The 18,817-nt window shown below is 40.6% G+C and overlaps 1 protein-coding gene across 1 annotated transcript in view; it reads right to left on the bottom strand.

Moving 5' to 3' along the window:
* LOC148085133 (uncharacterized) overlaps positions 1-18,817 on the bottom strand; it is a 523,722-nt gene that overhangs the window by 413,366 nt on the left and 91,539 nt on the right. The window lies entirely within an intron of this gene.

Here is an 18,817-nt window from a genome sequence, read left to right as displayed (position 1 = left end):
GGAGACAGGACGCATCCCTGGGGGGCGCCGGTGCTGATTGTCAGTGTGGTGGAGGAGACCATGCACTATTTAAAATAAAAAGTATTTATTCTATTTATAACATATTTGCACTATTGTTAACTTATTTGTGTTTATACTTTATATACTGTACATTAATTATTATATGTAATATTTATAATGTTATTTATTTATTCTGTTTATACTATTTTGCACTATATCTAACATATTAATATTTATATTTATACTTTTTATATATACATCTCTCTGCTGTGTTTTTTAACGGTTGCCAAGCAACGGAGTTTCGTTGCCAGTTTTACTGCTGTGTTTTCTGTGCAATGAGAATAAAAGAAAGTCTAAAGTCTAACTTGACCGGTCAGAACCAGACTCGCTCATCGTTGATCTGTTAAAAGCTCTGAAGCATCTTTGATCGTTCAAGGAAAGACAAAAGTCAAATAAACTGTGGAACAGACGTGAGAGAAGGAAGAGTGATGACATCACAGGTTAACTTTGTCACCTCTGACCCCGAGTGACTCTTATTTCAAGTCAATCAAAAATACTTTCTTACAATCATGGTAACTGACAGGTGTTGATGTTATTGCTGTGACTGATGTTTGTTCTGTACTGTCCTGGTTTGTCCTTGTCTTGGATTACTGTAGATTATTCATTTATATATACTTCATAAAATACTTATCTATGACTCTGAGCCTGCACCAGTCCAAAGTTCTGGCTTCCAAAGGTTCACTTCTCTGCGGATTGTTGTCTTGGCTATATTTATTTATTTAGACAAGTTAACAATATGGTCTGTGTTTTTCTTGGTAGGGGGAGCTGAGAAGTTTCTCCCAAAATACAAATCTTTGGACATCATGGAACCGTGAAGTTCAGTAATGATGATATGTTAGTTGTTACATTAAGCCCAAAATAAATTGACTGGTGTGCATGTCCACAGTGAGTGAAAGTAAAAGTAGCTGCTGCTTCTGTCTGATTCAATGAAGCCCATCAGGTGTAGTCTTGAAGCAGTATAGTAAGTAAGTAAGTAAGTAAGTAAGTAATTTGTATTTGTATAGCGCTTTTCCAGACCAGGGTCACAAAGCGCTTAAAAAATCAAAACAATATTCAATAAAGTATATATTTTAAAGAACAAGATAAAACTGATAACACAACAGGAGTTCCAGAAAATCAAGGAAAAGCCTGAACAAATAGAAACGTCTTAAGATGTTTCTTAAAGGAGTCAGTAGATCATCAAGAGCAAGAGAGAGGAAGATCGTTCCAAAGCTTAGGAGCAACAGCCTGAAAAGATTTCTCTCCTCTGGTCCGGAAGTTCAGGAACCATCAGTAGATTCTGATCCACAGACCTCAGAGCCCGAGCTGGGGTGTAAGGCTGGATCAGATCAGTGATGTAAGGAGGAGCCTGACCATGAATAGATCTGAAAGTAAGAACCAGAATTTTAAAGTTGATCCTGAAAGAAACTGGAAGCCAGTGAAGAGTTTTAAGGATCGGAGAAATGTGAGTTCTTCTACTTGAGCGAGTTAGAATTCTCACTGCAGAGTTCTGAATCAACTGCAGGCGAGACAGATCCTTCTTGTTAAGACATGAAAACAAACTGTTACAATAGTCCAGACGAGAAGAAACAAACGCATGGATTATAAGATCCAGATCATGTTCCGACAACATTTTCCTAAGTTTAGAGATTTTTCTCAGTTGAAGGAAACAGTTTCTGGTCAGTTTTCTTCAGTGTCGAACAAGAGACATGTCTTTATCAAATACAACACCCAGGTTTCTCAGGCTCAGTTTGACAGACTGACCTAAGTCACCCAAGTACTGACTCAACCCTGGAACCTTATCATCATGAGCAATCACCAGAGTTTGTGTATATATATAATATATATATATAATATATATATATTAAGTATAGTGAGTTCGATGAATATTCTTACATTGGATAAGCTGTAAATGTTTTTTTTTGTATTCTTAATGAAAACGTTGTTACATATAAGACTCCAAAAGTCGGAGTTGGTGCTCATGGAGAGGTTCTTCATCCCATTCTGAGGTTGGTATGCACATAGAAGTGTCTGCCTGGTTCAGTACCCAATATATTTTGGATATTATTGTCTTTGTACTGGGGATGTGTAGTATTTTATTCACTGGAATGGAATCTTCTGACGATACATTTTTTGTAATTATTGGTAAAATTGTAGAATGCATTTGCATATATTCTAAAAAGTGTGAATTTGTCAAGTTCAGAGAAGCCTATGAGCGAGTTTTTGTCGTACAATATGGTACAAGTGTGTAACAACCTTTTCCTTCCAGCTGCTGAAGTTAATCATTTTTTTGTTGATAGTGAGATCTGGGTTCAGCCAGATGGGTGAGCGGATTGAAGGGGCTATTTTTTTGTGAGTTTGTGATTTTTAAGGTTCTCAAACAAGCCTTTAAGGTTGTGTTTATGGTCAGAGTTTTAAAACATTGGTGATTTTTAAAGGTTCGAGTGGTAAATGTAGGATCTGATAGCAGTAGGTTGTTACAATGAGCTTGTTCTGTGTCAAGCCAGGGAGGGTCAGACTTTGGATCTTTTAACCAAAAAGATGTTTCTTAAAGGAGTCAGTAGATCATCAAACACAGAGGGAGAGGAAGATCGGCCGCATGACCAACTCAATCAGCTGTGTTGGATTCCACTTATGTGTTGACCGATCTGCGCCGACAGATTTCAGCTTGATGAGGTAAGAATATAAAGGCTAATCGTGGCAACATTGACCAGAGTCTGTTTGCTTCCCTATAAGGGCGATGAGGGCAGCTGGTCCCATGTTTGGCCTCCCTTTTTTTTTTCCAGCGTGTCATGGAAATGATGCATCATGGAACCATTATCAACGGGTTTTCTCGCCATCCTGGGACCTGTCGGGGTCACAGCACTACCGATAAGACATGTGGGCTCAGGATCAGTTTTGAGATGGGGCTTGATCACAGGTTGAAGGTGCCACCTAATGGTTTTGGAGATGAGTTGCCTATGGGTGGCGCCTTTAAAACCAGCCCTCTTCTGGACAGTAATGGATGTGGGCCGAGAAACCTTTTCGGACTGAGAGTCATCAGCCATTGGTTATTCAGCTACATGAACACGTATGATGGAGTACCAAGACTAACTTGTCTCAGAAACAAGTTATTTCACTGTGCCTGAAAGGAGCTGATTTTGATAGTGTTGATAGTAGAAATGGTGGTCGGTCACTGCTAATTTTGATGGGGTTGATAGTAGAAATGGTGGTCGGTCACTGCTGATTTTGATGGTGTTGATAGTAGAAATGGTGGTCGGTCACTGCTGATTTTGATGGTGTTGATAGTTGAAATGGTGGTCGGTCACTGCTGATTTTGATGGTGTTGATAGTAGAAATGGTGGTCGGTCACTGCGGATTTCGATGGTGTTGATAGTAGAAATGGTGGTCGGTCACTGCGGATTTCGATGGTGTTGATAGTAGAAATGGTGGTCGGTCACTGCTGATTTTGATGGTGTTGATAGTAGAAATGGTGGTCGGTCACTGCGGATTTCGATGGTGTTGATAGTAGAAATGGTGGTCGGTCACTGCTGATTTTGATGGTGTTGATAGTAGAAATGGTGGTCGGTCACTGCGGATTTCGATGGTGTTGATAGTAGAAATGGTGGTCGGTCACTGCTGATTTTGATGGTGTTGATAGTAGAAATGGTGGTCGGTCACTGCTGATTTTGATGGTGTTGATAGTAGAAATGATGGTCGGTCACTGCGGATTTTGATGGTGTTGATAGTAGAAATGATGGTCGGTCACTGCTGATTTTGATGGTGTTGATAGTAGAAATGGTGGTCGGTCACTGCTGATTTTGATGGTGTTGTTGGTAGAAATGGTGGTCGGTCACTGCGGATTTCGATGGTGTTGATAGTTGAAATGGTGGTCGGTCACTGCTGATTTTGATGGTGTTGATAGTAGAAATGGTGGTCGGTCACTGCGGATTTCGATGGTGTTGATAGTAGAAATGGTGGTCGGTCACTGCTGATTTTGATGGTGTTGATAGTAGAAATGGTGGTCGGTCACTGCTGATTTTGATGGTGTTGATAGTAGAAATGATGGTCGGTCACTGCTGATTTTGATGGTGTTGATAGTAGAAATGATGGTCATCACTGCTGATTTTGATGGTGTTGATAGTAGAAAAGGTGGTCAATCATGGTAACTGTTGATGTTATTGCTGTGACTGATGTTTGTTCTGTACTGTCCTGGTTTGTCCTTGTCTTGGATTACTGTAGATTATTAATTTATATATACTTCATAAAATACTTATCTATGACTCTGAGCCTGCACCAGTCCAAAGTTCTGGCTTCCAAAGGTTCACTTCTCAGCGGATTGTTGTCTTGGCTATATTTATTTATTTAGACAAGTTAACAATATGGTCTGTGTTTTTCTTGGTAGGGGGAGCTGAGAAGTTTCTCCCAATAAACAAATCTTTGGACCTCATGGAACCGTGAAGTTCAGTAATGATGATATGTTAGTTGTTACATTAAGCCCAAAATAAATTGACTGGTGTTCATGTCCACAGTGAGTGAAAGTAAAAGTAGCTGCTGCTTCTGTCTGATTCAATGAAGCCCATCAGGTGTAGTCTTGAAGCAGTATAGTAAGTAAGTAAGTAAGTAAGTAAGTAATTTGTATTTGTATAGCGCTTTTCCAGACCAGGGTCACAAAGCGCTTAAAAAATCAAAACAATATTCAATAAAGTATATATTTTAAAGAACAAGATAAAACTGATAACACAACAGGAGTTCCAGAAAATCAAGGAAAAGCCTGAACAAATAGAAACGTCTTAAGATGTTTCTTAAAGGAGTCAGTAGATCATCAAGAGCAAGAGAGAGGAAGATCGTTCCAAAGCTTAGGAGCAACAGCCTGAAAAGATTTCTCTCCTCTGGTCCGGAAGTTCAGGAACCATCAGTAGATTCTGATCCACAGACCTCAGAGCCCGAGCTGGGGTGTAAGGCTGGATCAGATCAGTGATGTAAGGAGGAGCCTGACCATGAATAGATCTGAAAGTAAGAACCAGAATTTTAAAGTTGATCCTGAAAGAAACTGGAAGCCAGTGAAGAGTTTTAAGGATCGGAGAAATGTGAGTTCTTCTACTTGAGCGAGTTAGAATTCTCACTGCAGAGTTCTGAATCAACTGCAGGCGAGACAGATCCTTCTTGTTAAGACATGAAAACAAACTGTTACAATAGTCCAGACGAGAAGAAACAAACGCATGGATTATAAGATCCAGATCATGTTCCGACAACATTTTCCTAAGTTTAGAGATTTTTCTCAGTTGAAGGAAACAGTTTCTGGTCAGTTTTCTTCAGTGTCGAACAAGAGACATGTCTTTATCAAATACAACACCCAGGTTTCTCAGGCTCAGTTTGACAGACTGACCTAAGTCACCCAAGTACTGACTCAACCCTGGAACCTTATCATCATGAGCAATCACCAGAGTTTGTGTATATATATAATATATATATATAATATATATATATTAAGTATAGTGAGTTCGATGAATATTCTTACATTGGATAAGCTGTAAATGTTTTTTTTTGTATTCTTAATGAAAACGTTGTTACATATAAGACTCCAAAAGTCGGAGTTGGTGCTCATGGAGAGGTTCTTCATCCCATTCTGAGGTTGGTATGCACATAGAAGTGTCTGCCTGGTTCAGTACCCAATATATTTTGGATATTATTGTCTTTGTACTGGGGATGTGTAGTATTTTATTCACTGGAATGGAATCTTCTGACGATACATTTTTTGTAATTATTGGTAAAATTGTAGAATGCATTTGCATATATTCTAAAAAGTGTGAATTTGTCAAGTTCAGAGAAGCCTATGAGCGAGTTTTTGTCGTACAATATGGTACAAGTGTGTAACAACCTTTTCCTTCCAGCTGCTGAAGTTAATCATTTTTTTGTTGATAGTGAGATCTGGGTTCAGCCAGATGGGTGAGCGGATTGAAGGGGCTATTTTTTTGTGAGTTTGTGATTTTTAAGGTTCTCAAACAAGCCTTTAAGGTTGTGTTTATGGTCAGAGTTTTAAAACATTGGTGATTTTTAAAGGTTCGAGTGGTAAATGTAGGATCTGATAGCAGTAGGTTGTTACAATGAGCTTGTTCTGTGTCAAGCCAGGGAGGGTCAGACTTTGGATCTTTTAACCAAAAAGATGTTTCTTAAAGGAGTCAGTAGATCATCAAACACAGAGGGAGAGGAAGATCGGCCGCATGACCAACTCAATCAGCTGTGTTGGATTCCACTTATGTGTTGACCGATCTGCGCCGACAGATTTCAGCTTGATGAGGTAAGAATATAAAGGCTAATCGTGGCAACATTGACCAGAGTCTGTTTGCTTCCCTATAAGGGCGATGAGGGCAGCTGGTCCCATGTTTGGCCTCCCTTTTTTTTTTCCAGCGTGTCATGGAAATGATGCATCATGGAACCATTATCAACGGGTTTTCTCGCCATCCTGGGACCTGTCGGGGTCACAGCACTACCGATAAGACATGTGGGCTCAGGATCAGTTTTGAGATGGGGCTTGATCACAGGTTGAAGGTGCCACCTAATGGTTTTGGAGATGAGTTGCCTATGGGTGGCGCCTTTAAAACCAGCCCTCTTCTGGACAGTAATGGATGTGGGCCGAGAAACCTTTTCGGACTGAGAGTCATCAGCCATTGGTTATTCAGCTACATGAACACGTATGATGGAGTACCAAGACTAACTTGTCTCAGAAACAAGTTATTTCACTGTGCCTGAAAGGAGCTGATTTTGATAGTGTTGATAGTAGAAATGGTGGTCGGTCACTGCTAATTTTGATGGGGTTGATAGTAGAAATGGTGGTCGGTCACTGCTGATTTTGATGGTGTTGATAGTAGAAATGGTGGTCGGTCACTGCTGATTTTGATGGTGTTGATAGTTGAAATGGTGGTCGGTCACTGCTGATTTTGATGGTGTTGATAGTAGAAATGGTGGTCGGTCACTGCGGATTTCGATGGTGTTGATAGTAGAAATGGTGGTCGGTCACTGCGGATTTCGATGGTGTTGATAGTAGAAATGGTGGTCGGTCACTGCTGATTTTGATGGTGTTGATAGTAGAAATGGTGGTCGGTCACTGCGGATTTCGATGGTGTTGATAGTAGAAATGGTGGTCGGTCACTGCTGATTTTGATGGTGTTGATAGTAGAAATGGTGGTCGGTCACTGCGGATTTCGATGGTGTTGATAGTAGAAATGGTGGTCGGTCACTGCTGATTTTGATGGTGTTGATAGTAGAAATGGTGGTCGGTCACTGCTGATTTTGATGGTGTTGATAGTAGAAATGATGGTCGGTCACTGCGGATTTTGATGGTGTTGATAGTAGAAATGATGGTCGGTCACTGCTGATTTTGATGGTGTTGATAGTAGAAATGGTGGTCGGTCACTGCTGATTTTGATGGTGTTGTTGGTAGAAATGGTGGTCGGTCACTGCGGATTTCGATGGTGTTGATAGTTGAAATGGTGGTCGGTCACTGCTGATTTTGATGGTGTTGATAGTAGAAATGGTGGTCGGTCACTGCGGATTTCGATGGTGTTGATAGTAGAAATGGTGGTCGGTCACTGCTGATTTTGATGGTGTTGATAGTAGAAATGGTGGTCGGTCACTGCTGATTTTGATGGTGTTGATAGTAGAAATGATGGTCGGTCACTGCTGATTTTGATGGTGTTGATAGTAGAAATGATGGTCATCACTGCTGATTTTGATGGTGTTGATAGTAGAAAAGGTGGTCAATCATGGTAACTGTTGATGTTATTGCTGTGACTGATGTTTGTTCTGTACTGTCCTGGTTTGTCCTTGTCTTGGATTACTGTAGATTATTAATTTATATATACTTCATAAAATACTTATCTATGACTCTGAGCCTGCACCAGTCCAAAGTTCTGGCTTCCAAAGGTTCACTTCTCAGCAGATTGTTGTCTTGGCTATATTTATTTATTTAGACAAGTTAACAATATGGTCTGTGTTTTTCTTGGTAGGGGGAGCTGAGAAGTTTCTCCCAATAAACAAATCTTTGGACCTCATGGAACCGTGAAGTTCAGTAATGATGATATGTTAGTTGTTACATTAAGCCCAAAATAAATTGACTGGTGTTCATGTCCACAGTGAGTGAAAGTAAAAGTAGCTGCTGCTTCTGTCTGATTCAATGAAGCCCATCAGGTGTAGTCTTGAAGCAGTATAGTAAGTAAGTAAGTAAGTAAGTAAGTAATTTGTATTTGTATAGCGCTTTTCCAGACCAGGGTCACAAAGCGCTTAAAAAATCAAAACAATATTCAATAAAGTATATATTTTAAAGAACAAGATAAAACTGATAACACAACAGGAGTTCCAGAAAATCAAGGAAAAGCCTGAACAAATAGAAACGTCTTAAGATGTTTCTTAAAGGAGTCAGTAGATCATCAAGAGCAAGAGAGAGGAAGATCGTTCCAAAGCTTAGGAGCAACAGCCTGAAAAGATTTCTCTCCTCTGGTCCGGAAGTTCAGGAACCATCAGTAGATTCTGATCCACAGACCTCAGAGCCCGAGCTGGGGTGTAAGGCTGGATCAGATCAGTGATGTAAGGAGGAGCCTGACCATGAATAGATCTGAAAGTAAGAACCAGAATTTTAAAGTTGATCCTGAAAGAAACTGGAAGCCAGTGAAGAGTTTTAAGGATCGGAGAAATGTGAGTTCTTCTACTTGAGCGAGTTAGAATTCTCACTGCAGAGTTCTGAATCAACTGCAGGCGAGACAGATCCTTCTTGTTAAGACATGAAAACAAACTGTTACAATAGTCCAGACGAGAAGAAACAAACGCATGGATTATAAGATCCAGATCATGTTCCGACAACATTTTCCTAAGTTTAGAGATTTTTCTCAGTTGAAGGAAACAGTTTCTGGTCAGTTTTCTTCAGTGTCGAACAAGAGACATGTCTTTATCAAATACAACACCCAGGTTTCTCAGGCTCAGTTTGACAGACTGACCTAAGTCACCCAAGTACTGACTCAACCCTGGAACCTTATCATCATGAGCAATCACCAGAGTTTGTGTATATATATAATATATATATATAATATATATATATTAAGTATAGTGAGTTCGATGAATATTCTTACATTGGATAAGCTGTAAATGTTTTTTTTTGTATTCTTAATGAAAACGTTGTTACATATAAGACTCCAAAAGTCGGAGTTGGTGCTCATGGAGAGGTTCTTCATCCCATTCTGAGGTTGGTATGCACATAGAAGTGTCTGCCTGGTTCAGTACCCAATATATTTTGGATATTATTGTCTTTGTACTGGGGATGTGTAGTATTTTATTCACTGGAATGGAATCTTCTGACGATACATTTTTTGTAATTATTGGTAAAATTGTAGAATGCATTTGCATATATTCTAAAAAGTGTGAATTTGTCAAGTTCAGAGAAGCCTATGAGCGAGTTTTTGTCGTACAATATGGTACAAGTGTGTAACAACCTTTTCCTTCCAGCTGCTGAAGTTAATCATTTTTTTGTTGATAGTGAGATCTGGGTTCAGCCAGATGGGTGAGCGGATTGAAGGGGCTATTTTTTTGTGAGTTTGTGATTTTTAAGGTTCTCAAACAAGCCTTTAAGGTTGTGTTTATGGTCAGAGTTTTAAAACATTGGTGATTTTTAAAGGTTCGAGTGGTAAATGTAGGATCTGATAGCAGTAGGTTGTTACAATGAGCTTGTTCTGTGTCAAGCCAGGGAGGGTCAGACTTTGGATCTTTTAACCAAAAAGATGTTTCTTAAAGGAGTCAGTAGATCATCAAACACAGAGGGAGAGGAAGATCGGCCGCATGACCAACTCAATCAGCTGTGTTGGATTCCACTTATGTGTTGACCGATCTGCGCCGACAGATTTCATCTTGATGAGGTAAGAATATAAAGGCTAATCGTGGCAACATTGACCAGAGTCTGTTTGCTTCCCTATAAGGGCGATGAGGGCAGCTGGTCCCATGTTTGGCCTCCCTTTTTTTTTTCCAGCGTGTCATGGAAATGATGCATCATGGAACCATTATCAACGGGTTTTCTCGCCATCCTGGGACCTGTCGGGGTCACAGCACTACCGATAAGACATGTGGGCTCAGGATCAGTTTTGAGATGGGGCTTGATCACAGGTTGAAGGTGCCACCTAATGGTTTTGGAGATGAGTTGCCTATGGGTGGCGCCTTTAAAACCAGCCCTCTTCTGGACAGTAATGGATGTGGGCCGAGAAACCTTTTCGGACTGAGAGTCATCAGCCATTGGTTATTCAGCTACATGAACACGTATGATGGAGTACCAAGACTAACTTGTCTCAGAAACAAGTTATTTCACTGTGCCTGAAAGGAGCTGATTTTGATAGTGTTGATAGTAGAAATGGTGGTCGGTCACTGCTAATTTTGATGGGGTTGATAGTAGAAATGGTGGTCGGTCACTGCTGATTTTGATGGTGTTGATAGTAGAAATGGTGGTCGGTCACTGCTGATTTTGATGGTGTTGATAGTTGAAATGGTGGTCGGTCACTGCTGATTTTGATGGTGTTGATAGTAGAAATGGTGGTCGGTCACTGCGGATTTCGATGGTGTTGATAGTAGAAATGGTGGTCGGTCACTGCGGATTTCGATGGTGTTGATAGTAGAAATGGTGGTCGGTCACTGCTGATTTTGATGGTGTTGATAGTAGAAATGGTGGTCGGTCACTGCGGATTTCGATGGTGTTGATAGTAGAAATGGTGGTCGGTCACTGCTGATTTTGATGGTGTTGATAGTAGAAATGGTGGTCGGTCACTGCGGATTTCGATGGTGTTGATAGTAGAAATGGTGGTCGGTCACTGCTGATTTTGATGGTGTTGATAGTAGAAATGGTGGTCGGTCACTGCTGATTTTGATGGTGTTGATAGTAGAAATGATGGTCGGTCACTGCGGATTTTGATGGTGTTGATAGTAGAAATGATGGTCGGTCACTGCTGATTTTGATGGTGTTGATAGTAGAAATGGTGGTCGGTCACTGCTGATTTTGATGGTGTTGTTGGTAGAAATGGTGGTCGGTCACTGCGGATTTCGATGGTGTTGATAGTTGAAATGGTGGTCGGTCACTGCTGATTTTGATGGTGTTGATAGTAGAAATGGTGGTCGGTCACTGCGGATTTCGATGGTGTTGATAGTAGAAATGGTGGTCGGTCACTGCTGATTTTGATGGTGTTGATAGTAGAAATGGTGGTCGGTCACTGCTGATTTTGATGGTGTTGATAGTAGAAATGATGGTCGGTCACTGCTGATTTTGATGGTGTTGATAGTAGAAATGATGGTCATCACTGCTGATTTTGATGGTGTTGATAGTAGAAAAGGTGGTCAATCATGGTAACTGTTGATGTTATTGCTGTGACTGATGTTTGTTCTGTACTGTCCTGGTTTGTCCTTGTCTTGGATTACTGTAGATTATTAATTTATATATACTTCATAAAATACTTATCTATGACTCTGAGCCTGCACCAGTCCAAAGTTCTGGCTTCCAAAGGTTCACTTCTCAGCGGATTGTTGTCTTGGCTATATTTATTTATTTAGACAAGTTAACAATATGGTCTGTGTTTTTCTTGGTAGGGGGAGCTGAGAAGTTTCTCCCAATAAACAAATCTTTGGACCTCATGGAACCGTGAAGTTCAGTAATGATGATATGTTAGTTGTTACATTAAGCCCAAAATAAATTGACTGGTGTTCATGTCCACAGTGAGTGAAAGTAAAAGTAGCTGCTGCTTCTGTCTGATTCAATGAAGCCCATCAGGTGTAGTCTTGAAGCAGTATAGTAAGTAAGTAAGTAAGTAATTTGTATTTGTATAGCACTTTTCCAGACCAGGGTCACAAAGCGCTTAAACAATCAAAACAATATTCAATAAAGTATATACTTTAAAGATCAAGATAAAACTGATAACACAACAGGAGTTCCAGAAAATCAAGGAAAAGCCTGAACAAATAGAAACGTCTTAAGATGTTTCTTAAAGGAGTCAGTAGATCGGCCGCATGACCAACTCAATCAGCTGTGTTGGATTCCACTTATGTGTTGACCGATCTGCGCCGACAGATTTCATCTTGATGAGGTAAGAATATAAAGGCTAATCGTGGCAACATTGACCAGAGTCTGTTTGCTTCCCTATAAGGGCGATGAGGGCAGCTGGTCCCATGTTTGGCCTCCCTTTTTTTTTTCAGCGTGTCATGGAAATGATGCATTATGGAACCATTATCAACGGGTTTTCTCGCCATCCTGGGACCTGTCGGGGTCACAGCACTACCGATAAGACATGTGGGCTCAGGATCAGTTTTGAGATGGGGCTTGATCACAGGTTGAAGGTGCCACCTAATGGTTTTGGAGATGAGTTGCCTATGGGTGGCGCCTTTAAAACCAGCCCTCTTCTGGACAGTAATGGATGTGGGCCGAGAAACTTTTTCGGACTGAGAGTCATCAGCCATTGGTTATTCAGCTACATGAACACGTATGATGGATCACCAAGACTAACTTGTCTCAGAAACAAGTTATTTCACTGTGCCTGAAAGGAGCTGATTTTGATGGTGTTGATAGTAGAAATGGTGGTCGGTCACTGCTGATTTTGATGGTGTTGATAGTAGAAATGGTGGTCGGTCACTGCTGATTTTGATGGTCTTGATAGTTGAAATGGTGGTCGGTCACTGCTGATTTTGATGGTGTTGATAGTAGAAATGGTGGTCGTTCATTGCTAATTTTGATGCTGTTGATAGTAGAAATGATGGTCGGTCACTGCTGATTTTGATGGTGTTGATAGTAGAAATGGTGGTCGGTCACTGCTGATTTTGATGGTGTTGATAGTAGAAATGGTGGTCGGTCAATGCTGATTTTGATGGTGTTGATAGTAGAAATGATGGTCGGTCACTGCTGATTTTGAATGTGTTGATAGTAGAAATAATGGTCGGTCACTGCTGATTTTGATGGTGTTGATAGTAGAAATGGTGTTCGGTCAATGCTGATTTTGATGGTGTTGATAGTAAAGTGGTGGTCGGTCACTGCTGATTTTGATGGTGTTGATAGTAGAAATGGCGGTCGGTCACTGCTGATTTTGATGGTGTTGATGGTAGAAATGATGGTCGGTCACTGCTGATTTTGATGGTGTTGATAGTAGAAATGATGGTCGGTCACTGCTGATTTTGAAGGTGTTGATAGTAGAAATGATGGTTGGTCACTGCTGATTTTGATGGTGTCGATAGTATAAATGGTGGTCGGTCATTGCTGATTTTGATGGTGTTGATAGTAGAAATGGTGGTCGGTCACTGCTGAATTTGATGGTGTTGATAGTAGAAATGGTGGTCGGTCACTGCTGATTTTGATGGTGTTGATAGTAGAAATGATGGTCGGTCACTGCTGATTTTGATGGTGTTGATAGTAGAAATGATGGTCGGTCACTGCTGATTTTGAAGGTATTGATAGTAGAAATGATGGTTGGTCACTGCTGATTTTGATGGTGTCGATAGTATAAATGGTGGTCGGTCATTGCTGATTTTGATGGTATTGATAGTAGAAATGATGGTCGGTCACTGCTGATTTTGATGGTGTTGAAAGTAGAAATGGTGGTCGGTCACTGCTGATTTTGATGGTGTTGATAGTAGAAATGGTGGTCGGACACTGCTGATTTTGATGGTGTTGATAGTAGAAATGATGGTCGGTCACTGCTGATTTTGATGGTGTTGAAAGTAGAAATGGTGGTCGGTCACTGCTGATTTTGATGGTGTTGATAGTAGAAATGATGGTCGGTCACTGCTGATTTTGATGGTGTTGATAGTAGAAATGGTGGTCGGACACTGCTGATTTTGATGGTGTTGATAGTTGAAATGGTGGTGGGTCACTGCTGATTTTGATGGTGTTGATAGTAGAAATGGTGTTCGGTCACTGCTGATTTTGATGGTGTTGATAGTAGAAATGATGGTCGGTCACTGCTGATTTTGATGGTGTTGATAGTAGAAATGATGGTTGGTCACTGCTAATTTTGATGGTGTCGATAGTATAAATGGTGGTCGGTCATTGCTGATTTTGATGGTGTTGATAGTAGAAATGGTGGTCGGTCACTGCTGAATTTGATGGTGTTGATAGTAGAAATGATGGTCGGTCACTGCTGATTTTGATGGTGTTGATAGTATAAATGATGGTCGGTCACTGCTGATTTTGATGGTGTTGATAGTAGAAATGATGGTCGGTCACTGCTGATTTTGATGGTGTTGATAGTAGAAATGATGGTCGGTCACTGCTGATTTTGATGGTATTGATAGTAGAAATGATGGTCGGTCACTTCTGATGTTGATGGTGTTGATAGTAGAAATGGTGGTCGGTCACTGCTGATTTTGATGGTGTTGATAGTAGAAATGGTGGTCGGTCACTGCTGATTTTGATGGTCTTGATAGTTGAAATGGTGGTCGGTCACTGCTGATTTTGATGGTGTTGATAGTAGAAATGGTGGTCGTTCATTGCTAATTTTGATGCTGTTGATAGTAGAAATGATGGTCGGTCACTGCTGATTTTGATGGTGTTGATAGTAGAAATGGTGGTCGGTCACTGCTGATTTTGATGGTGTTGATAGTAGAAATGGTGGTCGGTCAATGCTGATTTTGATGGTGTTGATAGTAGAAATGATGGTCGGCCACTGCTGATTTTGAATGTGTTGATAGTAGAAATAATGGTCGGTCACTGCTGATTTTGATGGTGTTGATAGTAGAAATGGTGTTCGGTCAATGCTGATTTTGATGGTGTTGATAGTAAAGTGGTGGTCGGTCACTGCTGATTTTGATGGTGTTGATAGTAGAAATGGCGGTCGGTCACTGCTGATTTTGATGGTGTTGATGGTAGAAATGATGGTCGGTCACTGCTGATTTTGATGGTGTTGATAGTAGAAATGATGGTCGGTCACTGCTGATTTTGAAGGTGTTGATAGTAGAAATGATGGTTGGTCACTGCTGATTTTGATGGTGTCGATAGTATAAATGGTGGTCGGTCATTGCTGATTTTGATGGTGTTGATAGTAGAAATGGTGGTCGGTCACTGCTGAATTTGATGGTGTTGATAGTAGAAATGGTGGTCGGTCACTGCTGATTTTGATGGTGTTGATAGTAGAAATGATGGTCGGTCACTGCTGATTTTGATGGTGTTGATAGTAGAAATGATGGTCGGTCACTGCTGATTTTGAAGGTGTTGATAGTAGAAATGATGGTTGGTCACTGCTGATTTTGATGGTGTCGATAGTATAAATGGTGGTCGGTCATTGCTGATTTTGATGGTATTGATAGTAGAAATGATGGTCGGTCACTGCTGATTTTGATGGTGTTGAAAGTAGAAATGGTGGTCGGTCACTGCTGATTTTGATGGTGTTGATAGTAGAAATGGTGGTCGGACACTGCTGATTTTGATGGTGTTGATAGTAGAAATGATGGTCGGTCACTGCTGATTTTGATGGTGTTGAAAGTAGAAATGGTGGTCGGTCACTGCTGATTTTGATGGTGTTGATAGTAGAAATGATGGTCGGTCACTGCTGATTTTGATGGTGTTGATAGTAGAAATGGTGGTCGGACACTGCTGATTTTGATGGTGTTGATAGTTGAAATGGTGGTGGGTCACTGCTGATTTTGATGGTGTTGATAGTAGAAATGGTGTTCAGTCACTGCTGATTTTGATGGTGTTGATAGTAGAAATGATGGTCGGTCACTGCTGATTTTGATGGTGTTGATAGTAGAAATGATGGTTGGTCACTGCTAATTTTGATGGTGTCGATAGTATAAATGGTGGTCGGTCATTGCTGATTTTGATGGTGTTGATAGTAGAAATGGTGGTCGGTCACTGCTGAATTTGATGGTGTTGATAGTAGAAATGATGGTCGGTCACTGCTGATTTTGATGGTGTTGATAGTATAAATGATGGTCGGTCACTGCTGATTTTGATGGTGTTGATAGTAGAAATGATGGTCGGTCACTGCTGATTTTGATGGTGTTGATAGTAGAAATGATGGTCGGTCACTGCTGATTTTGATGGTATTGATAGTAGAAATGATGGTCGGTCACTTCTGATGTTGATGGTGTTGATAGTAGAAATGGTGGTCGTTCATTGCTAATTTTGATGCTGTTGATAGTAGAAATGATGGTCGGTCACTGCTGATTTTGATGGTGTTGATAGTAGAAATGGTGGTCGGTCACTGCTGATTTTGATGGTGTTGATAGTAGAAATGATGGTCGGTCACTGCTGATTTTGAAGGTGTTGATAGTAGAAATAATGGTCGGTCACTGCTGATTTTGATGGTGTTGATAGTAGAAATGATGGTCGGTCACTGCTGATTTTGATGGTGTTGATAGTAGAAATGGTGGTCGGTCACTGCTGATTTTGATGGTGTTGATAGTTGAAATGGTGGTGGGTCACTGCTGATTTTGATGGTGTTGATAGTAGAAATGGTGGTCGTTCATTGCTAATTTTGATGGTGTTAATAGTAGAAATGATGGTCGGTCACTGCTGATTTTGATGGTGTTGATAGTTGAAATTGTGGTCGGTCACTGCTGATTTTAATGGTGTTGATAGTAGAAATGATGGTCGGTCACTGCTGATTTTGAAGGTGTTGATAGTAGAAATGATGGTCGGTCACTGCTGATTTTGAAGGTGTTGATAGTAGAAATGGTGGTCGGTCACTGCTGATTTTGATGGTGTTGATAGTTGAAATGGTGGTCGGTCACCTCTGATTTTGATGGTGTTGACAGTAGAAATGGTGGTCGGTCACTTCTGATTTTGATGGTTTTGATAGTAGAAAGGGTGGTCGGTCACTGCTGATTTTGATGGTGTTGATAGTAGAAATGGTGGTCGGTCACTGCTGAATTTGAAGGTGTTGATAGTAGAAATACTGGTCGTTCACTGCTGATTTTGATGGTGTTGATAGTAGAAATGGTGGTCGGTCACATCTGATTTTGATGGTTTTGATAGTAGAAAGGGTGGTCGGTCACTGCTGATTTTGATGGTGTTGATAGTAGAAATGGTGGTCGGTCACTGCTGATTTTGATGGTGTTGATAGTAGAAATGGTGGTCGGTCACTGCTGATTTTGATGGTGTTGATAGTAGAAATGATGGTCGGTCACTGCTGATTTTGAATGTGTTGATAGTAGAAATAATGGTCGGTCACTGCTGATTTTGATGGTGTTGATAGTAGAAATGATGTTCGGTCAATGCGGATTTTGATGGTGTTGATAGTAGAAATGGTGGTCGGTCACTGCTGATTTTGATGGTGTTGATAGTAGAAACGGCGGTCGGTCACTGCTGATTTTGATGGTGTTGATAGTAGAAATGATGGTCGGTCACTGCTGATTTTGATGGTGTTGATAGTAGAAATGATGGTCGGTCACTGCTGAATTTGATGGTGTTGATAGTAGAAATGGTGGTCGGTCACTGCTGATTTTGATGGTGTTGATAGTAGAAATGATGGTCGGTCACTGCTGATTTTGATGGTGTTGATAGTAGAAATGATGGTTGGTCACTGCTGATTTTGATGGTGTCGATAGTATAAATGGTGGTCAGTCATTGCTGATTTTGATGGTGTTGATAGTAGAAATGATGGTCGGTCACTGCTGATTTTGAAGGTGTTGATAGTAGAAATGATTGTTGGTCACTGCTGATTTTGATGGTGTCGATAGTATAAATGGTGGTCGGTCATTGCTGATTTTGATGGTGTTGATAGTAGAAATGATGGTCGGTCACTGCTGATTTTGATGGTGTTGAAAGTAGAAATGGTGGTCGGTCACTGCTGATTTTGATGGTGTTGATAGTAGAAATGGTGGTCGGACACTGCTGATTTTGATGGTGTTGATAGTTGAAATGGTGGTGGGTCACTGCTGATTTTGATGGTGTTGATAGTAGAAATGGTGTTCGGTCCCTGCTGATTTTGATGGTGTTGATAGTAGAAATGATGGTTGGTCACTGCTGATTTTGATGGTGTTGATAGTAGAAATGATGGTCGGTCACTGCTGATTTTGATGGTGTTGAAAGTAGAAATGGTGGTCGGTCACTGCTGATTTTGATGGTGTTGATAGTAGAAATGATGGTCGGTCACTGCTGATTTTTTTTTATTTATTTATTTTTTTTTATTTTTTTTTTAGAATCCCTTATTAGTCCCGCGAGGATGGTGTTGATAGTAGAAATGATGGTCGGTCACTTCTGATGTTGATGGTGTTGATAGTAGAAATGGTGGTCGTTCATTGCTAATTTTGATGCTGTTGATAGTAGAAATGATGGTCGGTCACTGCTGATTTTGATGGTGTTGATAGTAGAAATGGTGGTCGGTCACTGCTGATTTTGATGGTGTTGATAGTAGAAATGACGGTCGGTCACTGCTGATTTTGAAGGTGTTGATAGTAGAAATAATGGTCGGTCACTGCTGATTTTGATGGTGTTGATAGTAGAAATGATGGTCGGTCACTGCTGATTTTGATGGTGTTGATAGTAGAAATGGTGGTCGGTCACTGCTGATTTTGATGGTGTTGATAGTTGAAATGGTGGTGGGTCACTGCTGATTTTGATGGTGTTGATAGTAGAAATGGTGGTCGTTCATTGCTAATTTTGATGGTGTTGATAGTAGAAATGATGGTCGGTCACTGCTGATTTTAATGGTGTTGATAGTTGAAATTGTGGTTGGTCACTGCTGATTTTAATGGTGTTGATAGTAGAAATGATGGTCGGTCACTGCTGATTTTGAAGGTGTTGATAGTAGAAATGATGGTCGGTCACTGCTGATTTTGATGGTGTTGA

Source organism: Callionymus lyra, chromosome 2 (genome assembly GCF_982586985.1).
Source record: "Callionymus lyra chromosome 2, fCalLyr1.hap1.1, whole genome shotgun sequence".
In the NCBI taxonomy this organism is placed as follows: Eukaryota; Metazoa; Chordata; class Actinopteri; order Syngnathiformes; family Callionymidae; genus Callionymus; species Callionymus lyra.
The sequence above is the reverse complement of the archived record's forward strand: the minus strand, read 5'-3'. Positions and strand labels throughout refer to the sequence as shown.